The sequence below is a fragment of the Prionailurus bengalensis genome, chromosome D4 (genome assembly GCF_016509475.1).
Source record: "Prionailurus bengalensis isolate Pbe53 chromosome D4, Fcat_Pben_1.1_paternal_pri, whole genome shotgun sequence".
In the NCBI taxonomy this organism is placed as follows: domain Eukaryota; kingdom Metazoa; phylum Chordata; class Mammalia; order Carnivora; family Felidae; genus Prionailurus; species Prionailurus bengalensis.
The window spans coordinates 82,804,889-82,832,584 of record NC_057359.1 but is presented as its reverse complement, the minus strand read 5'-3'; the positions used below and the strand labels follow the sequence as shown (position 1 = coordinate 82,832,584).

Here is a 27,696-nt window from a genome sequence, read left to right as displayed (position 1 = left end):
GACCTTCACGACCTGGTCAGCGATCTCTTTTCACTTCGCGGTCTCCTCTCGTCACCCTCAGGCCCCTTGTGGAGACACTTGTTCCCAAAGGCCCCAGCTCTTCCTCTTGCGTTCCTACTCATCTCTGTAGGCGAGACGCCCCGCGGGGTCTGCAGAACCGGGCTTTCCAAGCTTAGTACCAGTGTCACCACCCTCTGTTCCTCTGTGACACTTACCCTGACAGCCCAGGTAGGATGGGCGCCTTCTTTCCGGCCTCCTTTCTGCCCAGGCAAGCCTCTACCTAATGTCCAAGCCCCTCAGTGACAGGTGCCCCATCCCCATTAGCGTCCTTGGTGGTCCCTGGTGCCCAGCACAGAGCCTGACACACAGCGACCCGTATGAACATCTGGGAAAGGAAAGGAAGTCCTTCCCCGAGAGGTCCCCCACGTGAGGGTTTTGAGGTCCAGCACCCAGGTCAGAGAGGGCTGACTAGCTTAATGGCGAGCTCCCCCAAATCTGGACTCACAGAGGAACAAGTTGAGGGTTGGGGTAACAGAGAAGGAGCCGCGTCTGGGACATGTTACTGTTGTGTCCATGGCACGTTCAGGTAGAGATGACCAATGGGTACTGAGACCTTCAAAGCAGAGCTCTGGGCTTCCCAGGATCTTTGATGAGCCAGAGGCCCCTCCGGCCTGGAAATCCATAAGGGCAACTGAAGTGTTCTTTTTCCGTGAGATGGCAAGAGGGGCACTCACACAGAGTCTTACGTGGAGAGGGCCTCAGAGACCCGTCTAGTACTTTCTGCTCACCATAGTCAGCTGAGGGCCAGCACGCCGACAACATTACTCTGGGAATGTTCACTGCAGGCACTCGCTTCCAAGCTCCTTGAGGGCTGGAACTATACAAAGTAAGGCCCTACGATCCCTATTTCCCACAACCAGAATTATACAGGCAGCCTGTGAGGTTTGGCCGGAATAGACCTGCCCCCTCCCAAGAAGACTACTTGAAGGAGAAGACATCTTTGGGTGTGTATGTTCTGGTCTGTTGGCTAGACAGTCATTTTACTTGACGGTCGTACTTAGTGTCTCCAAGCCTTGAATCCCAGAGTTGGTAGGCAACTTTGATGCGTGTATCACTCTCTTGTGGGTCAGCTGGCTTCTGCTGGCACACCTTTGATGTTGGGGAAACTTACTTTTACAGAGCCAAAATCTTCCTACAGTTTTCATCCACTGGTCCTAGTTTTTTGTTTTTGTTTTTGTTTTTTTCCCTTGGTAGTCACGTAACATCAGTATCGTTGGTGATTTTTCTACTGGTACTAGAGGGGCACAGTCCTTTTGGACTGAGCCTTCTCATCCAGTTCTTCACCTGGTCTCTGGAGGGCTATGCTTTGCCATTGTCCTACCTCAAATGTCTGGAACACCAGATGCTCCGGGTGTGGCTGACGAGAACAGAACTCAGTGGACCCCTCAACCTTACTTTAGCCGTACGGTGTCCAATCCAGGAGCCGCCGTCTGTGTTTGGCCTCTGAGCGCGTGAAGTGTGGCTGGTGCGGGTGGAGATGTGCCGTAAGGGTAAAACATACACCAGATGTCTAAGACTTAGTATGAATAAAAGAATGTAAAACTCATTAATAATTTCCTATATAGATTACAGCTTGAAATTATAATTGTTGTATACGCTGGGTAAAATGTAATATATCAGAATTTCCCTATTGCTTCTCGGCCTTTTGGCCAAGATCAAGTGTAGAATTTCCCACATTTCTTTTTACTTTCCATACTTGCTACTTAGTAAACTTAAAATTACGTATGTGACTCGCATTATTGTTCAATTAGACTCCACTGCCCTTGAGTGCAGTCTGAGATTGTCTACTTCTGTGAATGGTTACGGGTTGCATTATTCTTTTTTTGAACCGTATCACACGTGGGCCATTGCTGAACACATACCAAACATAAAATTCTGCCTCTTTTACACCTACCATATAAACTGCTTTTAAAACAGGTCTGCCTTGACTAGTATATCTAGAGTTGATTTTTTTGAACCTAAGTGTAGAAATTTACATTTGTCCCAAATACATCTCAACTTGTTAGTTTCAGCCCATGGTTCCAGTCTCCTGAGAATTTTTTTAATCCTTACTGTCACCAGCTCCTTTACAGATCTGATCAGCATTTTCTATGTTTCTAAGTCACTATCGATGATGTTGGTCGAGATTAGAACAAAGTAGAGAGTTCTACTGCCCGCCAAGCACATTGGCCAACAGTTTTAACAACAGCTACAAACCCATTATCCAGCTGTGGTTGTTTAGCCCATGTTTGTCCATTCTGCCCACACGAAGACTGGGTTTTTCCAGATGTCTCATGAACACCAGCCTGTGTTGTATCTAAAGTAGCCTCCACTTCTCCCACCCAGTCTCACCCCCAAGCTGACTTACCCCCTATTAAGAATGGGAACACAAAATATGGTATGACTTCTTCTGGTTTTAGACACCAAATGGATGGACTCCTTTTCACTAAAGTGTTAATGACTGGTAAGGTCTGAACTTCACCTTTGTGTTAAAAAAAATAATAATAATACATGATTTAACCGGGGCCTTCGGTACCACAGGCAGGTGGAGAACTTTATTTGGAGCTCATGCCGCTAAGGCAGAGTCAACAGGGAAGGAGTCTTGAGACTTAGTGGAGGAGGAATAGGGGCCTCAAGTCTTTCCTATAGTTGATGATGAAGACCCATCAGTGTAATCCAGCAAGTGCCAGGATTCGTCCGTGGGAGCATGTCCTTTGTGTACCCACCGCGGTGCTGGCAGTTCAATGAGCACTTCTACCCACACTGTGTGTCTTTTTTTTTTTTTTTAAGTTTATTTATTTTGAGAGAGTGAGAGCAGGGGAGGGGCAGAGAGAGGGAGGAAGAATCCCAAGCAGGCTCTGCACTGTCAGCGTGGAGCCCGAGGTGGGGCTCCATCCCATGAACCATGAGATCATGACCTGAGCCAAATTCAAGAGCGGTACACTTAGCCGACTGAGCCACCCGGGTGCCCCCCACACCCTCTGTCTTAATCTCCTTTCGTCTTCATATTTTTTGGAACTAGGAATTGAGCCTCTGACTTTAGATCACATGGTTTGGCGTGACCTTCATCTGCAGTCTCAAGCCCAGTCCCCTCCTTTCTAGCTAGGCGTGTACTTTGGGTTCTCTTCTGCAGCTGTGTGCACGTGGTTTGTGTGTGCGTATGTGTGTGTGTGTGTGTGCACGTGTGCACTCGCACGCATGCATCGCAGAGGGAACAGAAAGATATTCTCTCAGCTGTTATAGGGCAGAGGGAAAATCTTTTTCCCACTTCTACCTTTGAAGCCTTTACTCTAGCAAATGTTTTGAGTGTGGGAGGCCAGAGGGGAGCATTTGCAGACCTCCTGCCTGGCCGAATTGTAAGCATTAGCTGTTTTTCCTGGGTGGCTTGGCAGGCCCTTTCTCCCTTTCTTTGGGGCTGAAGAAAAAGAAGGCAGGCACTACACAAAGGTGCCTGTTTTCAAGTGCACTGCATGAGGGACACTCACTTTATTTCTAGTTTATGAAGCATCCCCCCCTCCGGGAAGACAGAACTTACTTTGTGTAAGCAGACATCTCTCTGTAACACCGTCTCTTTAAGAAAACTACATCCTCTGCTTTAAAGACTTTGAAGTTCTTGGGGCGCCCAGGTGGCTCAGTCGTTTGGGTGTCCAACTTCAGCTCAGGTCATGATCTCGCGGGTTCTTGAGTTCGAGCCCCGCATCGGGCTCTGTGCTGACGGCTCAGAGCCTGGAGCCTGCTTCAGATTCTGTGTCTCCCTCTCTCTCTGCCCTTCCCTCGCTGGTGCTGTGTCTCAAAAATACATAAACACTAAAATGAATAAATAAATAAAAGATTTTGAAGTTCTTGCCATGAGGGTCACTAGTCCAGCACCATCAGGTGACAAGGCCTCTCCAGGACCATAGGGAGGGTCCCTTACAGAACTAAAACTGAGGCAGGCTTGTGGGGGGTAAGGGGTGGTGGATGGAGAGCCTTGTGAATATCTTGCCCAGCAAGAAGAGCATGATTTCTTGAGTCAGACCAAACAATTCTGGTCCACTCTTCAAACCGCTGCAAACCAGACTCCTTCATTGGGGTCTGTCTCAGAAGACGTGGTGTCCTTTGCATTTAGAATTAGCTGGATGTAATGAATTCTGGGTTTTACATATTTATTACCATTGTCCGTGCTCCCTCTGGTCTTGTAACCACTTCTACTACCCAGCCTGACTCCCTCCGGGGAGAACAAGAGGGAGGCTCAGAGGTGCTGGCAGTCACGGAGGCAGCTGGGGGAGGGGAAGCCCTGGCTGGCTTACATTTGAACCAGCAGGGTTCAGATCACGACTCCCTCATCCATTTCTTTCCTCCAGCAAACATTCATTGCAACCCTGCCCTGGGCCAAGCCCTGTGCTGGTGGATAGAATGTGGAGATGAGTGAAATCCAGCCTCTGCCTTGAGATCTTGTCTAATGGTAGAGGCGCACCTGTAACCGACGGGAGGGATACCCTGTGGTAACCGCCGGATGGAGGAATTGGGGACTTTGCTGGAATTCCAGGACAGAGGCTTTAGTTCACGTGGGAGACACTACTGGAACTGGGCCTCGAGAGGGGAGAAGGACGCATTTGCCAAGAAGCGTGATAGAAAGCAACTTACTTAACACTCTTCAAGCCTCAGTTTCTACATCTGTAAAAGGGGGTTATAATACATCCGTTACAACATAAAGGCTGCAAACGTATCAGCATTTGCTTTCAGAGTGCTTCATACTGTTCAATGGGCAGATCTTTGGTTTCCCCCTCCCTCCTCTTTTTCCCAATTATTTGAAAGCTATTGATATTATAGGATATTGTGTATATTTATGTTTTTGTGATTTTTGTTCAGACCAAGAAAATGATGGAAAACATTCCAAGGGATCTTCGGGCAAAAACAAACAAACTTTGAGAAACAAACAGGGGCCTTTATAAGGAGCATGTGGGGCCAGAAAGTGTCCACAGGACATCTGCACCCAGGAGAGCCATTTGGGGGCCACAGGCATTGATCTGAAAGCAGCCTTGGGCCCTGCCATGTCCTTGTTTGCCTCATATCAAGAACTGAGACTTTGGTTTATAACGAAAAGACAGGAGGGGGGTAGAAATGACCATGGAGACTGTTCTAATTTAGGACAGTAGCAGCAGTGAGATTGAGGAGGGAAGAAAAACATACCTGCGAGCAGACTGAAACGGCCCTAGACCTGGTTAAACTCTGGCTTGGCCTCTCTCGGTTGTAGATGACAGAAGTCCAGCCTAACTTGGGCAGAAAAGGCAGGAGGGAGAATTTCTTGGCTCATGTGACTGAGAAGTCCCAGGCTTCTCTCACTATGAGCAGGCTGGATTCAGGAGCTCCCGTGATGTTGGCTAATCTCTCACTGACCACTGTTTGGCTCTTCTTTTCCCATCAGTTTTTATTTTCAAACATTCTCTTGCTTTTTGATAGAGGCATGAGGGCCTGTGTGGTCCGTAGAGCTTGAAGTGAGGCATGCACATTCATAGGAGCCTGCTTGGCCCAGCTTGGCCACATCTGGGCCCCCCTGAACCAATCACTGTGACCAGAGGATGGGTCCTTATATTGGTCAGGCCAGGGTCACATGCCCACCCGTTGGCTGGGTGTGGGTTGGCAAGATGAACCCCAGCCGGAAAAGGGGATTTTGCTACTTTCCGTTCACATGGGAATGAAGAGACAAATGTGGGAACGAAGCATCCGGACAGCAGGTCAGTGGTGGGGCGGAGGGAGAAGTGGTTATCATGGAGGGCTTCACCGAGGTACTTGCGTCGGAGCTGAGGCTCTAAGGACAAGGACGACATCACCAGCAAAGTGACCCTCAGAGTTTGTTAGCTGGACCCTTGCGGCTCTGTTGGTAGGACTTTCTGAGAGCTCCCGTTGGACATGGCTGCAGGTGTAGAAGATCAGTGGGGTGTGCTCTGTGGAGTGGATCTCATGGGGGGGACAGGTTGCCAAGCTGCCTCCTTCCCTGCCTCCCAGGAGTCTCTGAGGGCATGTTGCTGAGATGCGAAGCCTCCTGGGTGGGCTGGTGGCAGGGCCCAAAAGCCATGGCAAGTGAACTCTGTAAACAGTGCAGACATAGGGGCGCCTGGGTGGCTCAGTCGGTTAAATGTCCAGCTTCAGCTCAGGTCATGATCTCGCGGTCTGTGAGTTCAAGCCCCGCGTCCAGCTCTGTGCTGACAGCTCAGAGCCTGGAGCCTGCCTCGGGTTCTGTGTCTCCACTCTCTCTCTGCCCTTCCCCTACCCACACTCTGTTTTTCTCTTTCTCAAAAATAACATTAAAAAAATAAATAAATAAAATTAAAAAAACAAAAACAGTGCAGACCCTCCCTGGCGCCAGCATCCAGATCCCGGTTTCCCAGGTGTAAGTCTCTCCGCTCCTGTGACCTTGCCCGAGGACTACCCTTTGGCTACCTCAAGCCCAGCGTGGGGGCTGTATTGGAATTATTTTCCCCCTTCCGTCATGATCCGCCCCTCTCTCCTTTTACGGGAGTTTTAAACACGCGATAATTGTAAGTGAGCTACTTTTACAAACGGTTTATTTATTATTTTTTTAAAATGCTCTTGGGCCGTGATTTTCTTATGCTCCTTTTACAGATGAGGGAATTAGGGCCCGTTTGTGACTTGACCAAAGCCACCGCAGAGCTGAGAAAAGAGGCAGTGCCGGAACCCCTCCATCTCTTCTCTCCCTGCCACCCCACGCACATCCACCGTATTGATGATTTCTTGGGAGGCCGGCCACTGAAGATCCCAGGGGGAATCACTCCCCTGTCCGCGGGTCACTGAGCTCACAGGCCAGGGAGGAGGTAGATCCAGAAAGAGAAATGTGCCCAGTGCTAGCTAAACGTTCGTGGTGGCTAGAAAATCTGGAAATCGAGGCATGAGGGTTTTATCTTCCACATGTGGAAGCCAAGAAGGAGATCCTTTGATCCATTCCTTAGGTTTAGGAAAGCTTGTGGTAAAAACCCAATGCGCAGCTTCCGGTACATGCTCCTCAAAGATAAGTGAACACTAAGAGGGAGGCATCTCCTCGGATGGTCTGGCTCCTTTCCCTGGAAGCTGACCCCATGCTGTCTGTGTGTGTGTGTGTCTGTGTGTGTGTGTGTCTGTGTCTGTGGTGCGTCTCCTGGCGGAGCATGGCGGGGGGAGAGCTAAGGCCCTTCAGCCTCTCCAAAGCCTGTGGTCAGGTACTCAGGTGTGGGAGCCCTGCTCGCAGCCCCTGAGCCTGATCTGCTTGTGTTCAGTGGAGATTACAGAGCTTAATGATTAGCTCCTCCAAGCTGCAGCTGATGCCAGCCTCTACCCCCTTTACACCTAATTAGTCTCATTAATGAGCTCCTCTGCTCTCCATAGAGAGAGTTTCCTCTTTGGAATAAGAGGCAAAAATACCTTGCCCAGGTAGATTGCTGAAGCCTTTAATTATTGCCCACACCTGCTAAGCCTTGTGACTCACACCCAGTGATAGTGCTGAGCGGAGATGGGGCTTGTTTATAAGCATGAGCAGATTTTAACTCTCTCCACGCCAAGAAGCCTTTTGATTTAAAGAGACACATTTCCCCAAGACCTCACAGCTGCTCATTTCAAGCGCACCAGGCTCCGCCACTCACGTGGGTCGTCTCTAGATGGCGGAGGCACAGCTTTTGCCCTCAGGGAGCTCACAGTCTAGTGAGACGACAGGCAGGAAACTACGTGGACAGTTGTTCTGACCTCTATGGCCAGTGTACTCCCCACTCTCACCCAGGGCCTCCGTTTCATGCCACGCCACGCCACGCCGTGGGGGCCACGGTGGACGCGAGCTCGTGCTGTGAGCCTGGGACCGGGCAGGAGTTACGGGCAGGTGGATGACCATCGAAGGACTACCCAAGCAGAAAGAACCCGAGCAAGACTCAGAAGTGAGAGCATGCCCCGTGCACCCACAGACCTGCCAGCCTTTAGTATGGCTTAAGTCGAGGGTTGGGGGGGCGGGGGGCGGGCTATGGGGCAGCAAAGCAGGAAGGGGAGACCGGGACCAGAGCAGGAGGCCCTGCGATGCAGGGTGAAGACTTTGGACTTCCTGTCCGTGTCCCCGCACCCTCCCCAGGACCTAGCATGGCTTTTAAAGTAGGTTTGCGGTCAATGTTGGCAAACAGAGGGACGCCCAGCCTGAAGGTAGGACATCCACTGAAAGATTTAAGGCAGCGGAGGGACCGTGCGTGAGGGCTGGCTGGAGGGATCCCTGGGTGGATCTCCCTCTGCTCGTGCTCTGATGGAGGAGAGGACGCTGGGATTTGAGGGTCAAGTCCTCGCCACAGCCCTTTGCCCCCGCGTGAGAGGGTTGCCCTGGGCTGCCCCACCCTGGGTAGTGGGGGGTGGGATTCAAACCCAGACCCGTGGGCCCGCGGAGTCCAACTGTCTGTCTTCACTGTGTGGCCTGCTAGATGGGGGCTTACTAAATGTCCTGGAGGGCAAACAGAGAGTTTCCTGGCATGGGCTCTTTGGATGCTGAGTAAGAAACTCTGAGGACAGGCACACAGGCTTCCCAAAAACCAGAGCAGCCGACTCAGCACAGCCGAGTCACTCTAACCAATTTAGACGAACTTTAAGATGAATAAAGAGAACATCTAACAGCTTACATGCGGTGAGCACATGCACTAACCAGTTTGCTGTATAGTCCCAGGAGAGAGAGAATGAACCTTTTTTTATAAAAACAAAGCCATGTCTCAAGGACAGTAGTGACAGCCCCCAACCACCGAGCCTCTATTACATGTCTGGCCCCGAGTCAGGTGCTTTGCATGAAGTCTGCCCCGCACGACAACTCTGTGAGGTAGGTTGTGTTATGCCCATTTTACAAACGCCAAGCTGAGGCTGGGAGAGCTAAAAACTTTCCCACGGTCCCACGGAGAGTGAACGGCAGAAATCCTCAGCCCAGCCCGTCCCACCTCAGAGCCCGAGCCACCCCAGAAGGCCCTCCCTCGGCCGCCCGGAACGTGACGCTGATCGACTCGGGGCGCCTGCTTCGTGACAGATGGAGTGCGGGACAGACTCTGGCAAACTGAGTGTGCAAGCATTCGGTCAGACAAGAACCGGGGCGCCTGGCAGCACCCCCCGGGACCGGGCTGGCAATCCTTTCCGGACAGAGATGGTCTGCACACAGAGGCAAGCATGCAAGGCACACGCTTTGCTCTACTTGGAGCTTGTTCCCTGGGTCCCTGGGGGATGCCGTGAGGGGTCATCAGGCAGCCGGGCAGAAGGGCCCAGCTGCTAGCCTTGGAGCGGCTCGCTAGCCCCTGGTCCGTACAGTGAGCAGTGCGAGAGCACTTTCTGCGTGCCAGGCCCTGCCCTCAGGGTCGGGGATTTAGCAGTGAGCACGACAGCCCCTGCTCGGGGCCTCTGCTGGGCTCTCGGGGAGGAGGGGAGCGCCGGGGCTCTCACCTGGTCCCACCCGCCTCTCCAGGGCCCTCGGCCTGGTAGGGGGGATGGTCCGTCTGCCGGATCTAGGCCGTGCCAGTCCGTGTCAACTCTGACCTCCTGAAATAGCTCTTGAGTCCCTCCGTTTCCATTCCTGCCCCCTCGCTTCCGCGTCTCTCACCTGCGTTCCCCTGGCGGCATCTCAGCGGGCGCCTTGCTTCCACTGTGCCTCTTTGGCAGACACATTCCGGGGGCCAGAATGACCTGAAGTGCAAATATCTACTCCTCCCCCTTCGCCCCCAAGCTTTAGGGCTTCCCCGTTGCTTTAGAACATCTTGGCCTAGAAGGGCCTGCGTGATGTGGGCCCAGCCTGCCCCCCCGCCCTGACTCACGCCCTTGCCCCTCGGTTTCTGTATTCCAGCTGGTTTGGCCCTGTTCTCGGCTCCTTTGCACCCCTCCACCCCACCGAGGCTGGGGGAGGTCCTGCGTGCCTTCCTCTGTCAGCACACCCGTCACTCCCCCGGGCAGCACTTCTGCTGCCTCCGGGCCAGACCGGATCCTGGCACCCTGGCACATGCTCTGCCAGCGGCAGGAACTCCTTCAAAGCCATTACCCCAGGTGGGAATTGCACCGCGCGAGGTTGCTTGACTACTACCCTCAGGTAGCTGACCGTGAGAGCCCAGCAGGACCCTGGCAACTTGTGGCTGAATCGATGAGCGAAAGGCAAGGACCACCCCGCAAACTTGGGAAGGCAGAGTCCTTTGAGTCGGGTCCTGAAGGATGAGTACACATTTGCCAGACCAAGGGAATGAGCTACCATGCGTGGAACGCACAACGTACATAACGGTGACCTACATACTGAGCCGATGCCACACACCAGCGCTTCCAGTCCCGGCGGCGTCCCCCTGAGGTTGGCGGCATCAGCTCCAGTTGCCAGGGGAGATAGCTAGGTTCAGACAGGCCCAAGCTCGCTTTGCTCACAGGTGCCGGCCACACTGGTTCAGCAGGGGCACAGAATCCGCCATGGAGGACAGGCGTGTTCAAAACCTCATGACACCGGGGGCGGGGGTGGGGGGGGTCTGCTCATGAGGCTTTGCTGAGATGAGACCCACTTTCTTAAAAGCTAACAACTCTTTTCTGAGCAGGGACAGAGGAGCGTAATCAGATTCAGTTCAAGCATTCCTCCTCCAGGAAGCCTTCCTTGATCCCCCCACATATGGCAAATAGCCGGGACAGCGATGCCTACGGCAAACCCTTTCTTGGTCACTAGCTGGTGGCAGCATGGCTGGCGGAACCTGACCTACCGTTTCCTTATTTGGGTTTCTTAACCTCTCAGACCCACAGTGTCTTCACCTTCACGGTGGGAATAATGACACCTAGGGGGGCAGAGGCTGCATGCGTGAAGCCATCTTCCGTAGCACCCGGCACAGGCAGGCGTTCGGTAAACGTGCGCTTCCTGTGGCTGAGGCTTCTCCCCGCCATTTCGTTCCCCCCTCCCCCACTGCCACTGCTTTCTGTGCATCGTCGCTGCTCCTGTAGGTTTCTAGGTAGCTGCCACCGTGCCTTCACTGTCTCCACCAACTAATAACTGCTGTTTAGCTCACCCATGCATATTTTAGCCTCATAATTTTTCCTTCTGAATCAGCCTCTGCAGATTCTAATCACCTCGCTTTCTCTTCCCTGAATTCCCTCCAATTTGGAGATTCAAAAGAGGCGCTTCTCTGCATGAACATGCTGTGATTCAATTTGAAAATAAATTTCTCCTGGCAGCAGCCATCTCTCTGAAAAGTGACATTTAAGACTGACAGTGGACAAGATTGTAAACAGGTTTCCAATAGGAAAAAAAAGTCAGTGTTAAGTGCATTCTATGAATTTTTTTAAACAATGTGTGCATGTGTGTGCACACGTCTATAATTGCAGCCTTGCTGTGACACCGTCTGCTTCAGGAAGAATTCTGGGATAGCGCAGGTCTGTTTCGAACTATCTTGGTATTCTTTTACTTCTCAGAAATCAACTTCATTTCCTGGGACTCACTCCCATACAGGATTGTGGATGCTTAGTTCATTCAGTCATTCAACACGCAGGTAGTCAGTGCCGCTGTGTGTGAGGCCGTGTGCTCAGAAAGGTATCGCAAACCGATATTCTCTATCCGTAAAGAGCTTACGTCCTCAAGAGGGAGGCCAGTGGGTAAGCAGGTAACTATATGTCATGTGGTAGAGACAGGCTCGGGTTTCACGGGAGCCCAGAGGATGTTCCACAGTGGGGAGGCCGTGGGGACAGGGACGGCTTGGGGGGTTAGCCTTGTGAAGGGAGGAAAGGACATTCCAGGCAAAGGGAGAAGCAGGAAGGTCTGAAACGGTGCCCTGTACCCGAAGCTGTAGGCAATGTGCGGTGACTGAGATGTCTGGGTCTGGTTTGCAGGGGGCGGTGTTAGGAAATATGGCTGGAGAGGCCTTCGGGGGGCTCGCAGGCCAACCAAGAGCCTTGGAGCCCCCACAAAGACAGCAAGGAACAGTGTGGGCTTTAGGCATGTGTGATGTGATCAGGGGGTCAGAGGGACTCTTTGGGAAGATCCCTCGGGGTAGCGCTGCAACAACATTGGGTGGAGAGAGCCTAGAAGCAACCGGGCGAGACCCTCGAACCAACCGGGGCGGCCTGACAAGGTCAGAGGGAGGGCTCAGGAGATCAGAGCTTTTAGAAGGTAAAGAAGGTGGCCCTGAAGCAGAAAATCTCTTATCTTGTGTTTCTCTTAAAACAGCTTTGTTCCTAATAGCCAAGTTACCAGCTGGCTTTTATTGTTGCTGTATTGTGTTGTGTTGGTCTATCCACACAGGGAATGAATTGCTAGTAAGACGAGTTCAGCTGACACTTGCCTTCTCCTCATCATTACTAGGTAAAATCTCTTTCCGAGGGTTCTTGAAATGGTTTTGACTCTTGAAGTGTTTGGCCGGACCACAGATTACCCTGCAGTTACTTTCTAAAGGAAGAAGTGGGAGGCTCCCGATGTACGACCAGAGCAAGAGGGAGAATCCTTTGGTCGCTGTAGAGAAGTTATTGGCAAGAGGCCGTTGGGGTCCTGGTGGGGCAGACAGACCCAGTGGGCAGTGAAAGGCCTGGAACTGTCGGGGCAGCTCTCATCCAGATGCTCCAGACTGACCAGCCCCCAGGAGCCCTGGGGCAGAGGGAAGTGGAGGCCTGAGCAGACAGCCTGTCACAGTTCAAATGGGTTGCTAACTACCACGGGAATTCCAGAGCCATCTTTTAGGGTCACGTGAGGATTAAATGCGGTAATGATTGGGAAGCCACCTTAAAAGCCGAAAGGTTTCCCTTTGGGTGAAAGGGAAAAGAATGCAAACTGTTAATTGCTGGTGTGCTGGGACTTAGTCTGATGAGGGGCAAGGTTGAAAAGAAGGACTAGAAATTTGGCAGTGACCTTGGGATGCTGCTCTTCCCTGTAGCTCCTCTCATCAAGAGCAAATGAGATTTGTGGTGCCTGGGTGGCTCAGTTGGTTAAGCATCCGACTTCTCAGGTCAGGATCTTGTGGTTTGTAGGTTCAAGCCCCACATCGGGCTCTCTACTGTCATTGCAGAGCCCACTTTAGATCCTCTGTCCCCCCCGCCCACGCACACACTCTCTCTCAGAAATAGAAAATAAATATTAAAAAAAAAAAAGCAAATGAGATTTGATGATGGTAGTGGCCTTTTGAAAGGTAGCAGGCAACAGCAAAGAACCCAGACCTTAGACTCAGACATGCCTAGATGTGAACCCCACACCCCCACCTCCTCATTACATGGTCTTGGGCAAGTCCCTTGACCTTTCAGAGCTTTGTTTCTGGAGCTGTAAAAGAGAGTAGATGCCTCCATGTGCTTGTCACATGTACATTTGTGTATGTGCCCACGTGAGAGAGCGAGAGAGATCTCCCCACCTCTTTCAGGGGAGGGACCCTGACTGGTTTAGCCATTACTAGCCCGGTGCTTAAACAGTGCGAGGCTCACAGCAGATGTACGATAGTTTGTTTTTCATTTATAACTCACTTGTAATACCTCCTGTCACTAGATGAGCAGTAAATTAGATGACACGGTGTCATGGTTGGAGTCTCGTCAGGACAAGTTGACTATAGAACAGCACATCCTGCTACCACCCACACCCCTCCAAAGTCTGATATTCTGTGTCCCCTTGCGGGAGTTTTACAGTGAACGTTCTCATGCCTACCATCTAGACTGTACCATTAACGTTTTACTACGCTCACTTTGTATAGACTTATCTGTCCATTAATCACTGCATTTTAAAGTTAGTTCAGATATCAGCCCTTTACTCTAAACAATTGAACATGTATATCTCTAATTATAATAAATACTTTTTATGAATAGCAGACACACTCAGTAAATTGTTGCTATCATCATCATCAAGGAAAGGAGGACAGTCGTGGTGATTTGATATTCCCAAAGACAAGACACCTGCTAGCCTTGGTGTTAGGACGAGCCCACCATTTCCTGGGAACCAGGCTGTCTTTATTTCATGGACTAGCCTCAGGCAAGGAAATGGCTGGAAGTCACAGCCACCGTGGTGCCCCCAGGCACAGACTTCAGACTTCAGCCCATCCCCTGGATGCACATCCCGTTGACGATGTCCAAAAGCCTTGGCAAGACTCAATAATGCAACTGTAAAAGGGAGGTTTGGGTTTTCACAATGGATTTCTGCAGAGCTAGTTGGAGTTTGGTTATCTGGGCTTGGTCTGTCCCAAGTTCTGCTGGGTCAGATACAGTCCCACCCTCCTCTCTCAACATTGTCTATCACAGAAGGGACCTGGGGCACAGAGGTCAGGAGCTGAAAGGTCATGAGTACAGGTTCTAGTAAGTCAGCATCTGGGGCACTGACCGGTGGCCTTGGCCTCACCTAGGACTGTTATTGTCCACATGTCCCAGTGAAAGAGCCCAGGATATAAAAGACTCTGAGAACCTGCTCTTTCCCAAGAACGATGTGGGGTCATAGTCACAATTGGTATGTTTATAGTCAGTTAACAAATGTTCATTGAGCCCCCCTTGTCTTTGAAGCTAACCACCTTGGGAGAAACCGAGGCCATCAATCAGAAGGATTTGAAAAGCAATTTAGTCTATAACGGCGTCTCATGTCCATTTAATCCTTACATCCATCTCATGGAGCCAGGAATTTGCTACCATGTCCCACTAGGCTATGGCAGGAGATGAAGGAGTGAGCCAGGCTTGGCCTCAAATCCCAGTCCCGCCCTCACTGTGAAATGGCCTCAAGTTGCTTAATGCGCTGTCCAGCCCTCGATTTCATCTGAAAATGCAGGGATGTGATCCCAGCTTCCTTGGGATAGTGTGTGATACAGCCTATGTAAAAGTGCCTACGTGTTTAATGAATATGTCCACTACCTACTCCAGAAGATTCTGCCCTGGGCACCGGGGATATGGTGATGAAAAAGAGGAGCAGAGCCCCTGCCCTTGTGGTGCTTACAGTCTAGGTCAGGCACAGACCAGAGCCAGACTACCCGGGGTGAATCCTGCCTGTGTGAACCCAGGGAAGTCGCCTTACATTTCTGTGCCTCAGTCTCCCATTTGTAAAGTGGGACGGCAGCATTATCTACATCTCGGGGTTGTTAACGAGGATTACATGAGTGGGTGTACGTAAAAGGCTTAGGTACCCGGCACAGAGAACGCACAGGCGTTTGTTACTCTTATTACTGTTATACCTACCACCCCCACCCCCCAGGTTCCCAAACGCATTAGAACCATCTAAGCAGCTTTGCAAAGGTACGAACTGGGGCCCAGAATCTGCATTTAAAAACCTCCCTAGGTGAGTCTCTTTGTGATACCAGATGTAGGAACCACTGATCAAAGTTAGCTTCCCATACAGGTGTGGAAACTGAGACTCGGGGACAGAGGGGAGCATGCCCAAGGGGTCACGGCTAGCAAGCCCTAGACCCAGAACACCGTCTCAGACTGCTGGACCTTGAACCACATCTGGGTTCTGCATTCCATTGTGACAAGTTCTCATGTAAAGGGTCCAGCAGACCTGAATCAGCTATTTGGTCTGGAGAAGATCATCTCTCAAATAAGAGAATCCCTATATCAGGCACATCAAGACCCTGCCCAGATAGTTTAACCAAGCCGCCTCCAAATATGTAGAGTCCACCAGCCATGAAATAACTCCTTGGAGGAGGTGTGTAAGAAGTTGTCTCCCCCAAATGGTCTCTTCATCTGCATATGTAGATGCGGGAATATTTACACAACTCCAGCACTCTATCTGGGTGACTCTTATAATTAATATTTACTTAAAACAATCATTAGTCTCTGCTGGGCGACATTAAACCCACGTTAGCAGTATTTTTAGCTGGGCCTTCCCCACACCTGTGATGGCAGGCGAGCACGTGGCAGCGGGAAGCCCTGCGTGCTTTATAAATAAGCCTCCCTGCACCTGCACGAGCCTGCTGCACGGTACTCGGGCAGCAGGCCAGGGGGCCTGGGTGGACAGCTGTCCTGATGTGCGCCCAGGGCCACCCACACCTCCGCTCGGGGTCCTTCCTTCACTCTGCTTCCCCAACATCAGAAATGAAATGCATTTCTCTTGTGACCATGTGGCATCCGTGCCCCGGGCTGGACCCACATAAAAGACATGATTTTTCCCAAAAGGGTGAAGGATTTCTCCAGTAAGGGTGAGGGGGGATCACAGCAACAGTCGCTTGCTGGATGCTCACGTCTGGTTTTATGTTCATTCTTCCCTTTAAGCCACACAACAGCAACATGACAAGGTAGGTCCTCTTGCCCTCCTCTTCCGGAAGAGGACACCGAGGCTCAGAAAAGACGAGTGTTTCCCCAAGACTACACAGCCAATAGAGAAGGAAAATGGAACTGACATTTACCGAGTGCCTACTACGTGCTGGGCAGTTTGCATATATCGTCCCAATTAATTCTCGCAAGTGGAATTCGCTCACGGGAGATAAGAATGATTATTCCCATTTTGTAGATGAAGAAACTGAGGCTGTACAGAGTTTTAAGTTACATGCTCAAGATCACATCGCTAAGTGTCAGAGCCAGAATTCAAACCCAGCTTGACTCTCCAACACGAGGTGTTTTCTCACCTCAGCGGAGACCTTAATGAGAGACATTTGCCACACATGTGGGCAAAAAAGTATGGTTTCATACGGAGCCTAAGATTTTGTCATTTTCCTAGGACTCTGCTGGTAAGTCTTTCTACTTAAAATTTTTGAGGTTTGTGAAGAAATTTTATCCCAGTAAAAAAAATGTATGTAGAGTTTTATAATTTTCAGGGATCTTCTGTAATTATTTAATCCTTGTAATAGTCTTCTGAAAGTAGGTGTTACAGAGGCCCGTTTCACAGAGAAGTAAACTGAGCTCAGAGGGACCGAGTGCATACCCAAGGTGAATACCTGGCCGGCCAGTGCTCCGCCTCAAAGCTCGTGTTTTCTGCACACTCACACAACGTTGCTCCCAGGTCTGGATCTGTTCTGTAGGGCCCAAAGAGTGAGGAATTTAGACCCTTTTCATCGAGAAAGAGATAGGGGTGGGGGGTGGAGCCGATGGCAAGTGGAGCCCAGCTGCCGAGCATCCCCCCCGTTAAAGGCGGTGACATTTCCTCACCCATAGGAGCAGGCCGGAAGTTGTGATGGTCGGAGAACTACAAAAATAGCAGCTTTCACACGGATTCCTACATGGGCGGAACTGGTGGTTCCAGGGCAGATGAGAATGACTTTACAAGATGAAAATGATCAGTGAGGGCACGCAGGTCTGGAGGGGAGCGGAGTTGGCATTTTTTGGCCCTGCAAATAGCTGCCCATCTGCTCTCTGTCAGAATATGTTACGAGTGCATCTGGATTGCTGCCCCTGAGTCTCCGCTCCAGGCTGGTCATGTGGTTGTCTCCACGACAACTCCAGGAGCGGTGGAAACTGCTGTGCTTTGAGCCAGATGCTGTTCTGCACATGTGGTCTAATTAGACGGTGTTCCCGGCCTCCCGCCTCCCTCCTCGGCCCCTCCTTGCGCACACACCGCGCTCTCTCGTCTCCCTTCCTCCCTCCCGCCAGCCCTCTTCTTCCCGTCCTCAGTCTGTCTGTCTTGCTCTCCACCCCATTGGCCTCTTCCTCAGAAATGCTCCTGTTGCCTTGTCTGTGGTGAATAATTCATCCAACAAGCACGGGATTGTCTGCGCTGACCCGGGCCCCGTGCTAGGAACCGGCGATGGCAGAGACAAATAAGCCGCTGCCCGCACCGTCGAGGAGCCCGCCATCTAGCGAGGGAACTGACAGGCAGATGGGCAGTGCAGATACGGCTGCGAGTCCCAGGGTGGAGGTGAGCACAGGAGCTGTGGACCCCGGAGCAGGGACACCTAAACCCGAGCCCAGGCAGGAGGGAGGCGAGGTGGTGCGTCCGGGGCAGCCGTCCCCAAGTTAAGGCTTGAAGGATGAGGGGGACTTCTGCAGCCTGAGAAAGCAGGAGGCCCTCCTGGCAGAGGGCACAGCGCGTGCGGAGGCGGGAGCCAGCGACCAGTCTGGACGGCCGGCTCTGTGTTGCGGGAGTGCAGGGCATTTGAGGAGGCTTGGAGCCGCGGTTGACGTGCCGCACAGGGCCACACTTGGAGCACGTCTCTCCAACTCCGCACCCCGCCTGGACGCGCAGGCGCTGGGAGCTGGGAAGGGGGCGTGACGTGGTGGCCGTTGCAGCGGCCAGGCCTACAGGGGGTGCTTTCAGGGGCGAGGCTCCAAGTAAACGAAGCCCCTTCGGCAGTCGTCCCTGTGGATGAGGTCTGCTCTTTGGACACAGGAGGCTCGGTTCAGGGCCGGGCGGGTCGCTCGGGCAGCAGCTCCCGGCATATGCCGAGCGTGTGTGTGTTCTGGGGTCCGGCATCCCCCGCTTCTCAGTGAAGATGCCCCCAAGTGAAGAAGGAGAGTGTCAGCATCTCACTTGTCCCACCTGTGATGTGCCCCTCCAGCCCCAAGGACACCAGCTCCTCACTGTGCCCCATCACGGGGCCTTGTCACAGCCCCACTCCTGCTCACGCTGTCCTCTGCTTTTCCATCTAGTGAGTCCCTGCTCCCCAATTTTTACGGCACCTCTTTCCCCGTGTGGCCTTTCTTGGACACCCCCCACCCCCGCCCAACAGAGCCACCTGGCAGTGCTGTCTCAGCACCCCTGTCACAAGTTTTTGTTGAGTGAAAGGTACAGAAGGTCCCGACAAGAGGCGGCTGGGTGGCTCAGTCGGGTAAGCGTCCAACTTTGGCTCAGGTCATGATCTCATGTTTTGTGAGTTTGAGCCCCACATCAAGCACTGTGCCATGAGCATGGAGCCTGCTTGGGGTTGTCTCTCTCTCCCTGTCTCTCTGCCCCTCCCCTACTCTCTCTCTCTCTCTCTCTCTCTCTCTCTCTCTCTCTCTCTCTCTCTCCTCTCTCTCTCAAAAAAATAAACCTAAAAAGAAAAAGGTCCCAACAAATGTAACACCCAGCTCTCACAGGGCATCTGAAAGAGCTGTTAGGACTTCGACCTCCATTAAGCGCCTGCTGTGTGCTACTCAGTAGTGTCACCTTGACAAATACTGTATCATTTCAAAACTCTCAATAGGACGTAGGTAATATCCCCAATTTACAGATGAGGAAAGTGATGCTCACAGAGGCTCACTGGCTTCCCCATTCGTGGAGCTCTGGGCTGCACTGAGCCTCTTTTGAGTCCCCCGACCACACATAATCCCCACCTAGAGACACCGGACTCCTTGGACTGGAGCTGCACTATGTGGAAAAGGACATTTTTGTGTGGGAAATCAGCTGTATCTTGAAATCCCCAGAAACCCGAAGGAGAAAAAAAATATGTTTGGGCAACTGAGCATGCTCAGAGTGCCTTGGGGTGTCATGGGAAGAGTCTGCTTGGGCTTTGGGGTCAGACAGAATTGACTTCAAGTACAGTTCTGGCTCTCCCCAGCTCTGTGGCCTTGGGCAAGTCAGATCCCCTCTCTCTGTAAGATGAGGGATAAAAGAGCCTCTCTTAATAGGGTTATTCAGGTCCAACCCTCAACCACAGTTAGCCTGTGCCTGCTGGGCCCGGTCGGTGGCAGACGGCAGCTTTGGTGGTGGTGCCTCTTCTCCTTGCTCTGAGTCATGGTCTTGACTCCAGCGACCCCCACACGTGTCCTGGGCAGGCAGTGCACGTCCCATGCCCTGAAACGAAGCTGAAAGCATGTTTTGGGCGGAGAACCGTCATTTGGGGCAGAAGACTGATAAATGTTCAGCCCCTCTAGAGGTCAAGCCCTGAGCCAAGCAGCTTATGTGAATCACCTGCTGATCCCACGCAGCCCTGCGGGGAAGTATCTCCTCCATTTTATGAATGAGAAAACGGCCTCAGAGGGTTTAGGCTATCCACCACATTCCAGATGCAGTAAGTAGAGCCGTCTTTCCCACTCGAGTTCGTTCTCCGTTCCCAGCTCTGCACCTTCCCATTTTACAGATGAAGAAACTGAGGCCTGAGCAAAGAAAAGGAGTCAAGGCCGAGTTGGGTTGTTTTTTTTTTAATTTTTTTTTTAACGTTTATTTATTTTTGAGACAGAGACAGAGCATGAACAGGGGAGGATCAGAGAGACAGGGAGACACAGAATCTGAAACAGGCTCCAGGCTCTGAGCGGTCAGCACAGAGCCCGAAGGGGGGCTCGAACTCACGGACCGTGAGATCATGACCCGAGCCGAAGTCGGACACTTAACCGACTGAGCCACCCAGGCGCCCCCGGAGTTGGGTGCTTTGACGCCTCTTGGGTTATTTCGCCTTCACATTGCTGCCACCCGTTCATGGCTAAAAGCTCGCTGCCGAAGCCGCCTGGGCACGAGCCCCCACCAGGCACCAGAGATCGGGCCTGGATCAGTGACCTTCGGGAGAGGGGTGATCCTGAGTGAAGCAGCCAGTGAGCCCGAGAACTCAGAGTGCAGACAGTGCTGCTCCGGAGGACCATCCGGAGGGCCTTGCGGACTGGCGGGCAGCACTCACCTCAGAGGCTTGGGATTTTTCCTTCCCACAGACTTATTTGTGCTTCCTCAGTTTTATCTCCACGTCCTTTAGCCTCATGACCCATGAGTCCCCCATTTTCCTGCGCCTACAACTACTGTTAGCCTTCCTGCCGGTCACTTTCAGGCCCACTGTCTTCTGTCCCGGGGACCCAGCAGGCCTTCAAGGCCACCGTCTCTGCAGTAAGCTCCCTGAAGTCATCTTCTCCTCGCTCTCAGGAAGCCGAAACCCTCTTCTCCAATCAGTTTAGCACCTCCTTTCCTGGGACTTAGGGATGTGACCATCACTGTGTTAAACCCAGAATCTGGCTCTCAGTGACAGGCAAAGTCTGGTGTGGCCAAGACGGCTGAGCAAACAGGAGTTAGACACCGTGATCTCGGCATGTCCGGTGCAGGGTCCGTACCGGGGAGGGGAGCTTTCGCTCTCCTGCAGCAAGGGGACGGCCACCAGCTTTCTCTCACTTCCAGCCGAGCACCGTTCTTGGACCTGCCACCATAATGGGACTGGGTGGTTAGAGCGCGCGGCAGGTATCATTCCCCGCGTATCGGGAAGCAGACAGGGGCTCCAGGTGGTGAGATGGCTTCCGCAAGCCCATCGTGGAGCCAGAACACGCTCGATTCTCCGAAGCCCGCTCTCTTCCTCGCCGCCTTCCGATCTATCTCTTTAAACTGCTAGAGCACCCCCCCCCCCGCGGGCGGCTGCTTGGTCAAATGCCATCGTGTGACTTTGCTTCCCACTCTGGCTCTGCACTCGGCTACGGGAGCCTCAATATCCTTGTCTGTAAAATGGAGATCATACCTCCACCTAACCTCGCGGGCTTGCCGGGAACAGTAAGTGAGATAATGCATGTGAAACCACCTAGCACGGGGGGCAGCGCTCAGTGAGCGGGAGCTGGTTTTAATCACTGCACCTGCTTTCCTAGTAGAGCCGATTCCCATCTGCATTTCTTACGGAAAGCAAATCTTAAGCCAGTATGCACGGAGACCCTCTTCATTGTGCCTCAGCTTCCACAGGCCTCCCCGCTCATCTGCCGTTCCCGTGCTAATCAGAATTTCCTGACTTCTCCCTGTTTGTCTCGGTTAATGCAGAAGGAAGGGGCTGCTGGCACAGAGGAGCCAGGCGTGGGCCGACGCGCCTGTGATTTGAATGTCTTTACTGTAATCTAGCGAGTGTGTGTGTGGGGGTTTCTGTCAATACCGGAGCGGCTGGCCGGGACGGGCAAATGCTGTCATCCCGGCAGCCCCTGCCCCGTGCAAATCAGCAGAGGAGCTCTTGTTGGGCACCCACATTCCCCCTGACTTAAATCATCCGAACGGCGAGGCGGCCTCCCAGGGACACATTGATTCTTTGTTTAGGGCTTGTTACAGTGACAGGGGCCCAGGCTGGGAGTCTGCCCCTGGCGTGCCTGGACCGCCGCACAAATGGTTCACAAAGCTATCTCGGTCCCGTCACCCCAGACCGTGGCTCAGCCCGGGCCAGCCTGAACCGTCCGACTGTAGCCGTGTCGCACCCACCCTGCCAGGCCCACTTTGGTGAGGGGAGAGCGTGTGTGGACTTGGGAGTCGTTCGGACCCACCCACCCCGGGAGGACCTCAAGCAAAAACACTTCGCCCGCGTGGGCGTCCGTTCCTCATCTGTGGAATGGGAGGCCTGTATAAACGTTTGTGAGCTCTGGTGAGGATTCAGTCAGGGTGAGGGTCAGGTAGGTCCACGGCGAGAGCTCGGCCGACCTCGGGCCCCTTTCTCCCGGACTTGTGGCTGCTGTGGCTAACCTGAAATTATAGTACTCTAACCCTGCCGCCCCACCCCTCCTCCTCTGCCTCCAGGAAGGGTTCGGCATTCTCTAGGCGAGACACCACGCTAAGCCTTTCCTGTGTTGGCTGGGAACTCACCCTGGTTTCTTGGCAGCTGCCACAGCGGACCGTGTGAAGAGCGGCCCCTGGGACCCAGCTCTGGGAGCAGCACCGTGGCCCTGGGCAGGGGGCTCAGCGTGAGATTCCCAGCGTGGCCTGTGGGGTAGTACTAGCTACCCGCCAGGGGCTGTGGAAGCCCCCTTTGCACACTTCAGAACAGGGTTCCTGGCTGTGCTGCACTTTAGCCAGGGACTCGGGTGTTTTATTAGGAACGTGGAGGTATTGAAACAAGATGCAACCACGTTGGGACTGCTGGTGATAGATGGGGCCAGATTTTCCAATTTTCCTCATTCGTACATTTTAAAAACTGAATGTTGATTGGGCTAGGCGCTGTGCTAGTCTCTTGTACCTACAGCAGTGATTATCCGCCTCGAGTACGTTGGAGTCCTGGAGAGTTTTAGGAACTGCGGCCTCGTAATGGTGCCTGGGTGACTCAGTTAAGCGTCTGACTTCGGCTCAGGTCATGATCTCGCGGTTTGTGGGTTTGAGCCCCACGTCGGGCTCTGTGCTGACAGCTCAGAACCTGCAGCCTGCTTCAGATTCTGCGTCTCCCTCTCTCTTTGCCCCTCCCCCACTCACGCTCTGTCTCTCTCTCTCAAAAATAAATAAACATTAAAAAGTTGTTTAAAAAAAAAAGAAACAGTGGCCCTGTGGCATGGGGATTTGAAAGGCACCCATGGTGATTCCAGTGCGTGGCCAGGGTCGAGCACAATTGACCACAGCACTGCATCCTTCCCAGTGTAACCCCTGGCACCCCCCCTGAGGCTGGCGGGAGAGTGAGGATCTGAGAGCTGCTGTCATCTGCGTCATTTGCCCACAGGGCAGAGCCAGGACTGGAACCCGGCTCCGTGTCCCACTCCCCTGCCTGCCTCTTCGTGCAGCTGACGCCACATGCCCGGTCCTGAGGGTAGCCCGCCCTCCGGGGAGCCTGCAGCACGTTGGGGGTGTCGGCTGGCCCAGGTGGCGTTGGTGTGGAGGCGCCGGGTGGAACTGAGGGCTTCTTTCCCCCTGAAGGCATCAGGCAAGGTTCTCAGAGGACGTAAAGTGAAGAAGGAAGCCAGAGGAGTGCGTGTGCGGGGAGAGGTTGGGTGTGGCGGGCAGTCCAGAGTCTCTGGGGCAGGAGATGAGTGTGTGGATGAAGTAGACAGGATGTCGTAGCCAGAAAATTCAGCTGGGGAAGCGTCCTGCGCACGAGTTTAGAAACCCCACCTCCATGGGCCCAAAACTTGCTTGAAGCTATTCTAGGCTGCTGTTACTAAGTCAGATGGCAAACAGAGGTCAACCTCCAGAGCCCCTACTGAGTATTTATCCCGTAAAGGGAAAGGGGAGAAGTGTCAGTCCTGTGCCCACTTTTATGCTTTTCTGCCATCTTGAAATTCTTAATTTTACCTTCAAACTTGTGTTCGGTAAAAGTAGCCCGAGGGGGCATCCATCCAGGATGGAGCGTGTGCATGAGCAGAGAAGGCCTGCACAGATTTCCTCCCCGGAGTCTTGCCATCCCAGCCACATAGAACTTCTCGGAGCCGCACGCACACAGTCCCAGTGGACCCACAGGGTCTGGGGGTTCGGGGAGACTCAAAGCGCTGACAAGGTAAAGCTGTCATGTCCACATCGAGAAGGAGGGGCGCCGGCAGCCCCAAGAGAGCCACATTCTATGTTAGAACTAAAACTTGTTTCAATGCCAGCAGAAGGCAGCGCTGTTGTAAGAACCTCAAATGATCGCATTTCCCATTCACGCGGTATTAGCCGCCTACTTACCGTGAAAATGATGACCAAGAAGGAAAGGAAAAGATGGAGCAACCATAGTTCCTCTTCCTTTCTCATCAGTCAGCGGAAGGCAGAGAGTGTTAGTAGGACGTGTGTATATCAGGAATTGAAATAAAAACATTTAATTAGTTTTGTGCAGCATTTCCACTGGCTGATAAGAACAAAACACAAATGCATTTGTGAGTTATGAAATACGATCCCACATGTTAGCATTTAAAACTGGCACATTGCACAGTATAAAGTTGAGCAACAATGCTAATAATTAGCTATATTATTAGCTAATAATTGCTAATATTAGCAATCATGCTAATAATTTAAATTTTTATTTTTTCTTTACATAGAATGACATTAAATAGTAAACTTAAAAAGCACCATTATGGGCCTAGAAAGAAACCATGAAAGAAAGAAAAAGCCTTATATTTTAGCATGGCGCTTATAGACTTAACAGCACTTTTTTTTCCTGCATATTCTTGTTGCACTGTGTCCCCCACATTATGTTGCCAGCCCTGGTAAAACCCAATCTCTGCCCTTAAGAAAATGGTTACTGGGGTGCCTGGGTGGCTCAGTCGGTTGAGCGTCTGACTTCAGCTCAGGTCATGATCTCACGGTTCGTGAGTTCGAGCCCCGCGTGGGGGTCTGTGCTAATGGCTTGGAGCCTGGAGCCTGCTTCGGATTCTGTGTCTCCCTCTCTCTCTGTCCGTCCCCTACTCACGCTCTGTCTCTGTCTCAAAAATTAAACATTAAAAAAGAAAGAAAGAAAATGGTGATTTGTGGAAAACCTACTTGCTGTAATTTGTTGTCACCTTCCACATTGATGGACCAGGCTTGATTAAGTGTCACAGGTGAGGGATGAAATCCCCTGACATCACATAACTAGTGTGGTCAGAGTCACAGATCGAGACCAGGTCTTTCTGATTCCAAGACACGTTCTCTCTCCACTGTGTTGTGTTACATTAACTGGATCAAAAAAAAAAAATTTTTTTTAAGGTTTGTTTTTTTTTTTTTAAGTGCCTTTACCCCCTGCCCACCCCGCAGTATTCAAAAATAACCAGCCCTCAGGTACGCCAGTTTTCGCACTGTATTGTGGTTTTTAGTTGCCTGAACTAGACGGAATTCCTTGATAATAGGAACTTGTCTTTTGGACTTTTTATTATGGAAAACTTCAAATTTATGCAAAGTAAATGAACTCCCACATACCCATTACCCAGCTTCCACAATTATAAACATTCTGTCTTTTTTATAGATTAAAAAAATTCTAATTATAGTAAAACACACATAACATAAAATTCACCACAATAACCATTGTTAAATGTACAGTTCAGTGGCATTAAGCACATTCATATTGTTGTGCAGCCATCACCACCATCCATTTCTGGAACTTTTTTCATCTTGCAAAGAGGAAAGTCCTGTTAACCAGCCCCCCATCCCTCCCCATCCAGCCTCTGGCAACCACCTTTCTACTTTCTGTCCACAGGAAGTTGACTACTCTAGATATACGTAGAATCAGACAGTATTTGTCCGTTTGTTCTTGGCTTATTTTATTTAACATGATGTTTTAAAGGTTCAAACATATTATGGAATGTGCCAGAAATTCTTTCCCTTTTAAGGCTGAATGATACTTCGTTGTACGTATATCCATTCACCTGCAGACCTTTGGGTTGCTTCTGGCTTTTTGGCTACTCTGAGTAATGTCTGTAAACATAACATCCTGCCATTCTTGGATCATCTCCACCTTCGGCTACTCCCCACCCCTCAACTGATAGTAGTATTACTTACAGGAAATGTGTTTTATTCATGTTTATATTCCTCTAATATAGATCCTGGCACATAGTGGGTGTTTTTTAAATGTTTGAATGGCTCAATCTTGCAAAATTACTGTTTATATATTTTTAAGCAAGGGCCATAAAGGAGTGCCTCGTTTTTTCCCCTTAGAATTGCAGAGTAAACGTGCACATAAAATTTTGATAAATCGGGGCGCCTGGGTGGCTCAGTCGGTTGAGCGTCCGACTTCGGCCCGGGTCATGATCTCGCGGTCCGTGGGTTCGAGCCCCGCATCGGGCTCGGTGCTGACAGCTCAGAGCCCGGAGCCTGTTTCAGATTCTGTGTCTCCCTCTCTCTGACCCTCCCCTGTTCATGCTCTGTCTCTCTCTGTCTCAAAAATAAATAAACATTAAAAAAAATTAAAAAAAATTTTTTTTAAATAAATTTGTGCAGGAAAATAAGGAATGTAGTACTTTAAGTATGGACCAGCAGAACGAGGAAAGTTGTCTCCTCAGAAGACTATAAGAGGAGATTTTATTTTTACGCCAGTACCCACAAAGCTGTGGATAAAAGCCATTCATTTCTAGGAGTCTCAAAAACCTCTGGAATCACCAACTTCACCTGTTAACAAAGATTGATTCATTAGTAATGAAGTTTTCAATTGGTTCCATATGTCAAGAAGATAATCCAGGAGTAAAACTTGTCTGTTGGTACCAAAGTCTTTGATAGGGTTAAGCAGCTGTGTTTTACTGTCCTCCGGGTCATAGATGGAAAACTCTACTAATGTGATCTAAGCTTGAACACTCACGGTCTGCCTTGCCTGCATTCATGTAGCTGTCCGCCAGTGGTCCCATGGCTAAATGTCGCCTAAGAAGACAAAAGGTTTAATCAGCATAACAGGAGAACTAAATCAGCAATTCTTACAAAGGAGGGTTTCAGGAGACACCCACCCTTACTCCTCTCCGCTGCAGGGAGTGGAGTGGGGTGGCCTTTTCAACCACAGGAGGGAGAACCGAATAGCTGGGGCAAATGGTTCAGCTTCCTTGGTCTGGACCTGTGGCAGAAAGCCTTCACGGTCGGTTGCTTACCCCTGGGAGTGTTCATCTCTGTGGGGCTGGTGCGTGGGACATCTGTCCACACTGAGACCACAGGCTCCTGTGGCAGCAACCAGGGTCAAGCTCATGACCCTGAAAACATGAGGGGTCCCAACCTGAAGGAGTCACACGCTCTCTTACAGATGACCAAACAGAACTGGGGCCTCGGAGACAACCTGGGCCTGGAGTGGACCTCATGCGTGATGGCTGGGCTTTGAAGGCCATTGCCATTTATGGGTCTCGTGACCTCGGGCAAGTGACCCTCCCCGTTATTCTGTAAAGATTTAGGTGAACTGTGGTGATTACCATTTCCTTAGATGGTGAGTAGCTCCAGGGAAGTGAGCCCTCTGTGCCTGTGGTCAGCCAGACCCCTATACGTGACAAGGGGTGACAGTGTCCCTGTTCTTCACCAGGATTAGAATTAAACAGTTGCTCTACATAGATGGGATTTGCTTACCTGACTTCTGTTCACGCTTTCAGGATCCGCCAAGATGTGCCCACTTTCTCGTACAGTTTCTGGCCTGCTACCCTGGGAGGATTAGCCTTTTCGTCTCCTGGCTCCTGTGGACATTTTGCCGCCCACCCCACTCCAGTAGCTCTGCACTGTATGTTAGCATTTGTCCCCGTGTCTAACTGACACTGCTGATGCTGTCCTTTAAGCTTTTTACAGAAAAAGCCCCCATTGTCACATTTTCCCTGAATCTT

The 27,696-nt window shown here is 51.5% G+C and overlaps 1 protein-coding gene and 1 pseudogene across 11 annotated transcripts in view; both read left to right on the top strand.

Moving 5' to 3' along the window:
* Nucleotides 1–27,696, top strand: part of DENND1A (DENN domain containing 1A) — a 513,010-nt gene that overhangs the window by 414,395 nt on the left and 70,919 nt on the right. The window lies entirely within an intron of this gene.
* LOC122475532 lies at nucleotides 1,690–1,838 on the top strand (annotated as a pseudogene).